We start from the raw sequence: 12,274 nt of genomic DNA, 5'->3' as shown, positions 1-12,274 counted from the left end.
TTTGTGCACAGTAGAGAGATGATTGTACTGTATATTTTCTGTCAAGTGTTTAAATGAGAACAGTAGACTGAGTCACACCAAAAAAAAGCTCTAAATGTCCACCTGATGGTCTTGCACTTTATACATCAAGGGCTGAAGTAGTCACGGGGTGTGACTTTAGATGTATTCTCCTAACCCCCACCACAGTATGTAAACACTGTCTGTTCTGTGCACTGTCTATTACCTTAAGGTCTGGCTTCTTCATTGTGTACATGAGACTCGGTTGGAACACAATGGATTATTAGTAACTTGTTTACCCACTTAGAACTAATGAAGAAACTGCAGAATACTAAAGCTTGCAGGCATCAGGTCCCAGTAAGGCAAGCATCATTGGGTCAATGAAAAAGAGACCAGCACGCTGTGAGTAGTGTAATGGTGCAAATGTCCAAATTATTTAACAGTAACCCATAAAATAAATGAATGCTTGTTACTGCACATATTGTTTTATCTATGGAGGCAGCTGTGTTTAGCACAGGAATTAATAGGAGTTTTGAGCCCTAGATTCTGCTTCTGGCAAAATCTTGATATATCCTCTAAGACATGAAACTTAATGTCTTGTTCTTTTTTTTTTCTTTTTATTCTTTTTTCCCTTGGATCCTTCCCTGTGCAAAGGGACTTGAAATATTTATCCTGCTGTAAGCTGTAGGACTTCTAGAGCAGCAAGCCATTCCACAAAGGTGTCTGCGCCCCGCTATACTCACTCACACACTTCACCACAGCAGGGCCTGTCCTGCAGCAGAGTGTTTGCTCGCCAAGGGAGCATGAGGCAGGGCAGGGGTTTCAGACTAGATTACCCAGTTTCTGTATTCAACACCCAGCCAGGGCCCGTGTCTCCTGCTCCTCCTGCTCTCCCTCTGGGCTTGGTAGCAGCGCGATGTGCAGTCTGGCTCACGCTTGTGTGGGTGGCTGCAAAGTGCGTGGTTGGAAGCTCAAACGCTTCTGCCTTTGGTGGAGGGGGAGCTCCGGATCACAGGATCACGCCTTACATCTCTGCTGCATGCCAAGGAGAGAGATCAGCAGGGTGTGACGAAACTTCCAAATGGTGTTAACAGTTGTCTTGAGGTTTTGTTGGTGGTGGGTTTTGTTGTTTCTTGTTGTTGTTTATGACAGTTAATCCAGGATTGGGAAGGAAAAACAGGGAGCAGCGACTGGAAATTGAAAGTGGATGTGAGCCACTAGGCTTTGCGGCATTTCCAAAAGTCGCACGTTCGTCTCCTATTGAAGGCTCGTAAATCTGCAGCCTGTGAGCTAACAAGCATCCCGCCTCCTGGTTTATTCATTTTATCCTCCTGAAGTAATTGCCGGCGCTGGCTGGTGCGTCGCCCTCCGCTGCTGCTGGCTGTTCCCTGCCCAGGAGGGCAGCCTCCATGGAGTGGGACAAGGCCTCCATGGGCAACTGAGGCCTCCTGGCGGCCTTTGGGAGAGCCTTGGGGTGGCCTCCAGGCAGCCTCCAGGCAGGCCTCGGCTGCCATCTAACAGGAGCCCGGCCCCAGGTGCCCCCCTCAGCCTCAGCCCCACTGGGAGGTTGCAGCCCCGGGGCACCCAGGGGGAAATACCCTGAGAAGGGAGGAAGGCCCCAGGGCTGCCCGTTTAGAAAATAAATGTAAAAATCTGCAGTATTTGTTTTTAAAAGAGGTGCTCGATTGGGAGCTTCCTCCTCCTCACGCCTTTCCCTTAAGAGGCAATTATAACTCTTTGTGATTTCCCAGCTTTCTAATTAAATCCTTAGTGTATTAAATAGGAAACCTCAAGCGGAGACATTTAAACACTATTCCTGATTTTTAGCCAAGCAAGTACACACAGAATTCACCTTAGAGCCATGGTTTAAATGTCTAGCCTCAGAAGGATGAACTACTAACTTAATCTGCCCTGGCCTCATTGAACAGAGTTAAGAGATCAGTCTTTGCAAGCTTAATTCCCAGCTTTCTTTCATACAAAAAAAATCAATATAGAGTAAAATGCACCTGTGGGTGAAATTAATCCCATGCGACATGCCCAGAACAAGGCCCAGCAAACAAGGATTCAGTGATGAGCTGGTCCTGGCTTTCTGAGGAGCAGGACACAGATCAGCATTCATTTCTCCCACTGTAACTTGCCATATAGAGCTATCATTTTGGTATCTGCATGCTCACTCCAGCACTCAGGGACATCTGGAGATGTGGATGCTAACTTGGCTGGTCACTGTGCTTGAGGAGCAGCACCCAGCGTCCTGCATCACTTCATGGTATGGCCTCAGGAAGAACAAGAAAGCCATTTTGGTTGAATTGCCACCTCCTTCCCCATTTGTCCCCAGGATCAAATGGCCTAGTTTCACTCTGCTGGGCTGCAAACACCGGATGGCACTGCACAGACTGTTGGCAGGCACATAGTCATTTGTAAAAATAACGAGACACGGGACAGAGCTTCTGCAAGTACAGGGAATGCAAATGCACTGGGCGAGTTGAAGACACTTTTAAGCCAGGCTGGAATTGGACCAGTGGGTGAAAAAAGTGCTCCAGATTTTGTTCCTTGCTGCAGGTGTTAGTGGTGAATAAAATCTAATTGGATAAAGTGCTGCGTGGGTACAGAAGCATATAACTACAAGGACAATAGCAGCTTTTATAGAACAGGATCAAATTTCTTTTACCTTCATAAACTGAATCAGCCTGCTCTGTACTCACTTTACATTCTACATTTTCTCCTGGATTCATTTCTTTTTGTTTGGACAGAATTTTGCTCACGTCTAAAAAGTTAGGTCTAATTGAAAGTGTGCTCATAGCCTCTAGTGCTTGTGAAAAAGCAGCATTTTCTAGTGATGGACTGCAACAGGTCCATCATGCTGATGGCAAGGTAGGAGCTGTTGTAACAGAGCCAGGATGGTAATGCCATTGCAAAAGCTCTTTATACAGAGGAGCTCAGTAGGGTTGACTTGCCAAGGAGGCCGGTGGAGAACAATGCTTGGCAATGTGCATTGTAATTACAGCTTGGGTTGCCAAATTCTCTGTAACTCTTTGCATTGTATTAATAGTAGTCCTCAAGAGTGAGGCATCAGAGCAAACACCACATGCAATTAGCATGAGCTATGGAAATACGTTCAATATGCAAAGCCAAGAATTTAGTGTTAGTCTAATTAATGTCCTAGCAGTCTAATCAAAGTAGTATTACTGGTCACACAGCAATGATACTAACACTTAGAGACAAATTATCCAAATATTACAGCTGATACTCAGCAACGACATCACTGGAATTATTATGCACACACTTCTGGTATCTCTTTTCTCAGGTGTTAGGCTCACCTTTCCATGCATCTCTGGGATCCAAGGTCAACATCACAGACCTCCTTTAGGGAGTCAGAGCGAGTGTGTTCTCAGGGGCGGTTTAATTGGTTTAATGGAAAATAGCGTATGTCCAGCAGTCTCTGAAGGTAGGAGTATTATGTTGATCGTTGGACTTTGTTTGTCCCCTGAGTTTTTTATTCATTTCTGTATGTTTGCTAATGCTGTCTGCATATCTGCCGTACTTAGTTGACAATTTCACATTCATTTGCATTTCCATCTTATATATGCATTTATGGTATATGGGACATAAAACATGTCGGATACTTATTCTTTGCTCGCCATAAAACCAATTTTTCTCAGCTCACAAAGTTGCAGTCTCTTATTGACTGGTAACTGACCATTGATGAGTGGTGATTTTTAGTTCTGGCACCTCTTGTGCCATCCTGTGCTTTCAGTGTCAAGACGTGTGCTGTCATCCTGTGGTAATACTTATGTGGGTCCTTGATACAAGCACTCCTATGTTTTTTGTTTATTTTTTTTTTTCCAGTGGCCTTTCAGCTGTGATTTCTTGATAAGTCAACTAACATTTTATTACTGCAGCCAGATGACACCTACCTGACTCCTTTATCTAAGGTTGTTAGTAATCACTCTAAAAGACAGTAATAGTAAGAAGAGCTCTTCCATTCAAAGATGCACATGGAGTACTCTGGTAGCTACCTAAAACATTACCTTCAAGCTAAGACAGCAGCGCTGGTGTGTTAGGAGAATTGCTTTACAGCAACAGAGACTTCTGTTGCACCTCAGATGTTAGGAGGGCCAGGATGGAGCAGGCAGATCTGCAACTTTGCAAACCCATAGTGCTTACATTGCCCTCTCCCATGTGCTGCCATGGTTTTGGGTCCACTGCTGGATGCACTGCAGCTTTCCCTGTTCACTACCAGAGACCTGCTGTTCTGTTCACTACCAGAGACCAGCTATTCCAGCTGCACCCTGAGAGCAGGATCTGGTGGTGAGATGCTTAGGTCGCCCTTGCCCTCCATGCAGCCCCACTAGATCCAGCAAGACCTCTGCAGTTAGAGGTTTGCTTCAGTGTCACTTTAACACAGAGACGTTTTGACTGATCATAAAATCATAGAATGACTCGAGTTTGAAGGGACCTTAAAGACCACCCAGTTCCAACCCCCCTGCAGTGGGCAGGGATGCCACCCACTAGATCAGGTGGCTGAGGGCCTCTTCTAGCCTGGTCTTAAGCACCTCCAGGGGTGGGGCATTCACAGCTTCCCTGGGCAACAACAGATGGCCAGGGTGTGAAAAACACCAGTCTGTGATTGCATCACTCAACTGAGGAGCACACAGACACCCTTAGACAGTCTGCTGAAGAGCTATGAGATGATTGAATGTCACATCATGTACTTTTAAAGGAAGAATTAAATTCTACTGTGTTGTTTTCCAACCATCCATGCTTGCAGTGGCATTCACATGAACCCCCAAAAGATACACTTCTGTGGAACTGTCCCTGTACTTTGCATCCTTTGCAAGCATGGAAGGACTTGTGATTGGTCTTCTTGTGCGTAGCATAAACGCCAGATGAGAAATCCTGCTCATGGGCATGACGGTCTAGGTGAGGTCAGCTGTAAGAAAATGTCTTACTAGAAAATGGCATTGTAAAGGAAGCCTGAGGCAGAGCTAGCAAAGATCTTATTGTGCCTGATGGTACGTGCGCACTTTGGTGCAACAACCTGATTCTGTAATGGTGTTGAGCTTCTAGAATATAATGCCGCACAGTAACAAATTGTCTGTTTTGGCTAATACATGCATTTAATATCACCTGGCATCTTTTATACAATTGTTTACAAGGGCTTTGCAGACACCAACTACAAATCACACCTTCCCACAAAAAGGAGGATTCCTCATGTAACTGTTGATATAAGAAAAGAACAAATAATTATTTACAAATGTCATGAATTAATGGCTGGGTTAAGAGCAGGTAGTAATAACTTGGATTCCCTACAGTGTATTATTTAAAAGCAAGAAAATACCTCATCTCCCCCTTTTATATCTCCCATTTGCAGTACAATAGCAGAGCCAGAGCCACTCACAGACAAGGTCCTGGCCAACTCTTTCTCCCATACAAAGCAAACCACAGAGTTTCTCCAGAGAATGTATTGGCATTTTAATGATGGAGAAAAGCCTGTTATGGAGAATTAATGCAACTCCCCCAATCTATTTGTGTTAGAAATCATCTGTCTTCTAACTGTAAAGAGACATTTTAGGGAAGGAAAAACTATTTTGGGTCTTAGCACCTGCATGAAATATTCTTTGTTGAACTTCATGGGTTTTTCAAATTTTTCTTTTTTTTTTTTTTTCCCCTGGAGCAAAGAACACCTTGAAGTTTTTGAAGTAATATTACTTATGATAATTTATATAGTGGCTATGAAGATAAATGATGGGCCTTACTTTCCAAGAACAGATGAATGTTCATATTTTATACTGCCTGTTTGACCTTGTAGAGGTATATATTAGGATTAGATTGGAGTATTTGTGTGTAGCCATTAGAGATGCTAAGCAACCCAAAGTCATGACTGTCTGGTCTAAGTAGAGAAATCATTCTAAGGACGAACTAAGTCAAGCCTTAAATTAATCTAACTGTTGTGGGTTAGTGTGTTGTTTCTTGTTAAATCAACAGTCGTTGCCTTGTTAGGATTTGCTGATAAGCGTTGCCTGGACAGATGCCAGGATTTTTTTGCTGCAAGAATCAGAACAACGTTCATTAGTTTAAGCAGGCTTTTCTCTCTCAGAAACTCTGAAACTGTTTGCAAAAAATAGCCTCTAATTTTGGGATCTACCGTGTTTCAAATGATGCTATGTATGATGAGGTGTATATGTGAAGGCAGAATATATGCAAAACACGAAAAAAAGAGGAATTAGTAAAGTAATCCTCCTCTTCTTGGGCCAACACAGGAGAAATTCATTTGCTTGATAGAGGCTTGTTCTTAAACTGATGAATAGTCCTAATCATCTGTGTATAGGATTTTCTTCCCTAGAGAACCAAAAGATGGGACTGTGCTGCTGTTTAAATAGCAGAAGACACTGGTATTTTTAATCATACTGATGCTGTTTAAGTAGATGTTTAAGTGTTTTTCTGGATGAAGGCCTAGAAGCTGAATCTAATGGTTAGTGATGTCTGTGACAAGCCTTTTGGGGCTTAGCTGGGACTGGAAGAAAGCCTGGAAGCAGCATTACACCAGAGCCCAGCCCCCTGTGCTCTTCCCAGAGGAGCAGTGGATGTGTGCCTGCCCTGTGCACCACTCCTGGCTCTGCAGGAGCTGCTCTGGAGGGGAAGGAAATAACTGCCCTGAGGCTGAGCTCTGGTGGGAGACCTTCCTTCCACCTCTGGAAAACTCTGCAGCTGAACAGAAGAACAGATTTTGAGGAAAAAGTCTGGATGTTGCACCCGTGATTGTAAGAACCTGCAGATGTGACTGACTTCTGGACCATAGTCTCCACCTTGGGCAGAACAGGTTTCTTACTGCCCTGACTTCGCAGCACAGCAGTGAACATGCTGGAGCACACCTTTCCTCTCTCCCCAGTGCTACAAATCCAGATGCACAGAGGATGAACACACAACCAGGGCCATCCCAACAAGAAATCAAGACTTGTTTGTGTGCAAAGGGCTGTGGTCTCCCATTAATCCTTGGAGTGCTCTTGACCCTTCAGCACAAGCACAGCATTTGACACCAAGGACACACTGAGCTCCTTAGGCTAATGACTGAGGCAGGGGAAATAATTTTCTTTGCGTGGAAGATATGGAGAGCTTTTAGCTTCCCTTCTCAATGGTTGTGGAGTGATTCCATCAGTCACACTGGTGAAGGTAGAGGAAGTGTTCCCACCCTCCTGACTCCCCACCACTCTTCCAAGTGGACCGTGCAGAAGAGTGGTGCAGTGGGCAGCTCAGTGGCTGGTTGGGCAGGTTGGCAGGACCTCAGCATCTAGAGTCCTTCCTGCACCTTGCCAACACAAAATCCTCTGTGAAACATTGCAGTTTCAGCAGAAAGGTGGATATCAAAGGAAAAACGTATATATATTGCATAGCATCTTTCATTATGGCATGAAAGGAAAAGTAATAGGTCATCACTTAGCCCCTAGGGAACTGGGTTTTAAGCCTAAACTTTATAACTTCAACTGTGGAATAAAGGTCTCCCTGGGTTTTGAGGCTGCAGTATCAGTTTGCACACTGCTGCCATTTAGCTCTGTTTGTAAAGCTGCGAGTCCCCACTGTTGCACTGAAAGCCCAAAAGGTTTTTTCTTCCTTTCACAGAGCTCTCTCTGATGTAATTATATATCCTCTTGTCTCTTTTTTGTTTCTTATCATAAGTAAATATTTTAGTACTGTCTTTGCCCCTGAGAATCAGTGGGGAATCATATTTTCAGTGTATTATTTACTTTTATACAGTTGGCAAAAAATGTTCGCATACATGCTTTTAGCTTTGCTAATGAATCTATCATAATGTCAAATAAAATGTTACTGTGACCATGCCTAATTAGCATTACAGTTTTGGTTGAAGAGATAAATGATCAGATTCTTCAGGGTACAGCCTAGCTCCAGGCATTGGTTGTGTTCACAAGATTTGCAATGGCTCAGAACAGTTCTGTAGACCACTGAAACAGAGCCTTGGAAAATAATGCACTAATGAAATGCAAATCATGTTTCAGTTATTAAATGAACCTACTATCTCAGGTATCTCAGGCAATGAAACTAAAAACTGTTCTGGTTGTGATACAGAAAGCAAATAAGTAGCTACTGTCTCTTTTGATGTAGGAAAGTGAAACACATCAGACCATGTAAAGCTTTATATTCTATGAGTAGCTTGGTCCAAAGCCCACTGAAAGTCAGTAGAAAGGCGGTTGGTATCTGATCCAAAGGCGATTAGTCAGAAATTAAGTATTCTAGGCCTGTTCCTTACCCAGTAAAAACAGAAGTCAAGTTCATCATGGCTGGTTTATAAAATAGAAACTAATGATGTGCAGCAAGAAATTAAGTCTTCATAAACATAGAAAATGTTTTTGCTAGTGAGGTTATGCAAATGCAAATACATTATTAAAAATAAATCACAATTAACATTATTCAAATGAGTTTTAATTCTCTGTGTAATTTAGAGAAAAACTGATGCAAGCCATAACCTTTAATGACAGCTTAAAGTCAACTTTAAGCAAAGCAATTGATTTTCTATACAAAATTTCATTGACAGTTTGACTGAAGTAGTCAAACTTTAATAATTTCCAAAGTCAAGTAATAAAGGTGTCTGCCTAAGAACTTTGATAATGATGGATGGGCATAGTTCAATACATTGATATTATCTCATAAATCTTCTATTTCAGGAGAAGTACAAAGTTATACACATCTAAACTATCATTTAAGTTGTCAAAACACTTTGCAATGAAACCATGTGGTTTCCAGGATTGGTACTGAATCACTGAATAAACAATTTTTGGAAGGTCTTCATTAAAAAGTTTATTTTTTATAATAGTTTATTTTTTTAGAACAATGAATTAACAAAAGTACATAAAAGAATTAAGAACACTACCATATCAAAAATCTGTATCCTTACATCCTGATTTTGTGTAATTTTTTTTCAGGCCTCATATGTTCAATTGTATCCTACAAATGAAAAATAAACCTTTCAAAATAATATTAAAAGTGTGTTAATTCCATACATCTCTGTATAAACCAGTAAAATCAACCAGCAGCCTTCAAGAAGTGGCCAGAGAGGTTCTCGTCTGAGCTGTGAACTAGCATCGCTGACTGAGTTTCCCTGTGCTGAATCCTGATACAAAACAGACATCAACTGCTGTTACGACAAAATTGCCTCTTCCTTCCCAAAGTCTACAGGGGTATTTGAATGGTGGGCTGATGATTGGCTGAAGGTTAAGCAGAAGATAGATATCTACTAGATGAATATTATGCATATCATTGTATCAGAAGAGTTCTGACAACGAATTTGCAGTCAGTTCCCTTCAAACCATCTGGTCCCAGTACATTTAATGAAGAAAAGATAGCTAGTGTGTTTGGTAGGGCTAAAAGTTGACAAAGAATGTTAACAAGGAATTTAGCAATTAATAAATCATTGTGATGAGTGCTTATGTAGATGTACCTATTGCCTTTAGAAAATGCCAACTGAAACATGGATGGTTTAACATCAAGAACTAGTTTTTAAAGCACGTTCGGCCTAAAACAGGTTAACCTAAAAACAGGTTAATCTCTATTCAATGAAGAAGCAGTGTCTCAATACAAAAACAGTCTATTGGACTACCTTGGCACACCTAACTGTTGTGCATATAAGAAAGGGACCAGCATGAAAGCTCTTCAGGACTAAATCTGTAGCTGCCTTACTAGGTAGTGAGTCCTTCTCATACCTGAGACTACCCACAGGTCTGATGGAAACTGTCATCATCTGCACAGCTGAGTAAAATTAAATCCAGTTTTCCAGCCCCAGAGGAGACTCCCATTCTCTGGGCTATGTGTGCTTGGTACTGTGTTTGTTGTAGGTGCAGTGTGATGCCCACTGACCCTAAGGTGTAATTTGTACCTTTTGTATGTCTTTTCCATATGTCTTTCAAAGTGTTTTAATACAAGAAGAACTGCGCTATGGACAAGGAGAAGTCTTACACAGTGTGAAACCTAGTGCATAAGCACTGGGCTTACTGTGGTGCAGATAGGCATTCAAAGATCTGAACATGCTGGGTAAGATGGAGCGCCATTTCTCATGCAGTCTTACCCATACTGCCAACTGCGAGTGATCCCCAAAATGCGTTGCAACCCACAGTGACAGTGCACGGCATCAGAGCTAATTGTCATGGCCCAAAACAAGACCAGGAACAAAGTAGGGCAAATGCTCATGTTTGTTTCGTAGGCTGGCTTTATTCAGCAGTATGGACACAGACACTCTTGCTAAATTCTGTCAATCATCAGTACAGGGCTGTTTTTCTGCATCCGTTAGATGTTTTCCTTTTATACCTGCATCTGTATTATAATAGCTATAAACTATGCTTGGGATGATAGGATTCTGAATACACCAGAGAAATTTGATCTTACTAGTACAAGTATAGTCAGGTTGTGTGCTGTCTGTGTTCTGTTAAAATGTTCTACTTATATAGCATAACTCCTTTCTTAACTAACAAATTAACCATGCCAATAGACTTGCACAGTTTTCTTGGTTGAAATCAGATAATTTTGTAAAAAATATTCATACTTTTACTTGATGTTGGGCAGAGAGGACACAAGGAAAACTCCTTCTATTCTCTTCTATTTCAAGTGAGAGACAAACTAGAGTTAATTTGCTATATGATCTCATAACCTTAGCAAAAAAAATCTTAATTGAGTTTTCAGAGACTAATTTATTCAAATCAGCTTCCCAAATCCAGATACTATGCACAAAGCTTTTTTTCTTCTTTTTCTTTTTTTTTTTTTTCCTGAATTAATCATGTGTTTTAATTAATAAGCAATGTTTTGCAGGATAGAACTCAAAGAGTCTGCACAGTTTAGCTTCTTGTGTATTCAGTAACTTGTCCTTTATCAAAGAATCAATCCTCTTGCATCTTATTGGCAGTACATGATGTGCATTGATAGTGGACAGTAATCTATTTAATTAGCTTATTCATGTGTCTGTGTAAAAACAGGCCACAGATACCAAAACCAAGACATAACAAAAGAGCTGAGTGCATCTTCAATTACAGTATTCTCTCTATCAAGCTCTGAATTTAAATTATCTGCTCTGGAAAACACATGATATATTCACATAGCTACAAATTAACACAGTGAAAGCTTGTTGCTTATAAATGCTGTTGAGCTCTTCAGTTTGTTGTTTTCTTGTCTGTTTGTTTTTCTCATTCACCTCTTGCATCTATATCGGAGAGCCAGGATTTTATTTCAGTAAATTTTGAGTTATTCCTAATGACATTTCTAAGATCCAACCAAACTGGAGTCTGTAATGATAAAATTCTGTCAAAATCAAAATGACAGCGTTTTATACTAGCTTTGAACAGAGTAAAGGTCTGATCCCACTTATACATAATACATGTTAACTTCTTAAAATGTAAGAGAATGAAGGACAGACCTGAAGTGTGTTTAATAACTTCAGAATGGATAGAAAGATGATAAAATGCAGGAACCAGTGTAGGGTAGCATATGATTTTAGGGAACATGAATACTGACAAATGTTTAAACACAGCACAGATCAACACCACAACAAAGATTTTACAAGCAAGTCAAATACTGAAGCTGATTTCATAACTCACTTTTTTGTTTGTTTCTTGAACAGTCTCATGGCTGGAATCAAATGCCAAAGTAAGTTGGAATAACTTTTTAGTAAAGCTACACTATGGACTGTCAAGTTCTCAGCTGAAACCAAGCAATGTAACACATATATGCTAGCTGAAGGCCTGATGGAAGCATTTTGGTAAAGGAGAAAATCATTTCATGCCAGAAATTGTTTGGGTCCCTTCATTTATTCTTGCTTATTAAATCTTCAGGTAAAATCTAACTTTATTTTGGGGGTCTGGAAAGGAGAGGAGTAAGAGTAAGGGGAAAAGTGTTCATGGATGAAATAATAAGAAAGGAGGAAATACTGAAGAGAGCAGATGAATGAACCTCATGTCCTTTTGCTTTTCTCTTTTCCTGGAAGAAATACATCTAAAAGCAATGATGTTGGGAAAAGTAAGTGGCTAAGTACTGTGGTATTATCAACAATACAGAAAAAAATGGTATGGAAGGTTTATTTATCTAATATTTTCCAGCTCAGAAATCATGGAGCCTGAATGTCTTAGCCTCTTGTGCATTCAATAACGTGTCCTTTACCGAAGAATCAATCTTCTCATGTTTTATTGGTAGTACATGATGTGCATTGATTGTAGGCTATGATCTGTTTAATTAGCTTACTCACATGTCTGTGTTGAAAAAGTCCCCAAATAACAAAAATAAG

General features: G+C 40.9%; 1 protein-coding gene across 1 annotated transcript in view; it reads left to right on the top strand.

The window, feature by feature from the left end:
* The window catches only part of GRIN3A (glutamate ionotropic receptor NMDA type subunit 3A), a gene marked incomplete at its 5' end in the record, with an annotated part of 77,070 nt that overhangs the window by 16,955 nt on the left and 47,841 nt on the right, over positions 1-12,274 (top strand). The window lies entirely within an intron of this gene.

This window comes from Aythya ferina (assembly GCF_964211825.1).
Source record: "Aythya ferina genome assembly, chromosome: Z".
Lineage (NCBI taxonomy): Eukaryota > Metazoa > Chordata > Aves > Anseriformes > Anatidae > Aythya > Aythya ferina.
This window is presented reverse-complemented; position numbering and strand designations above follow the sequence as displayed.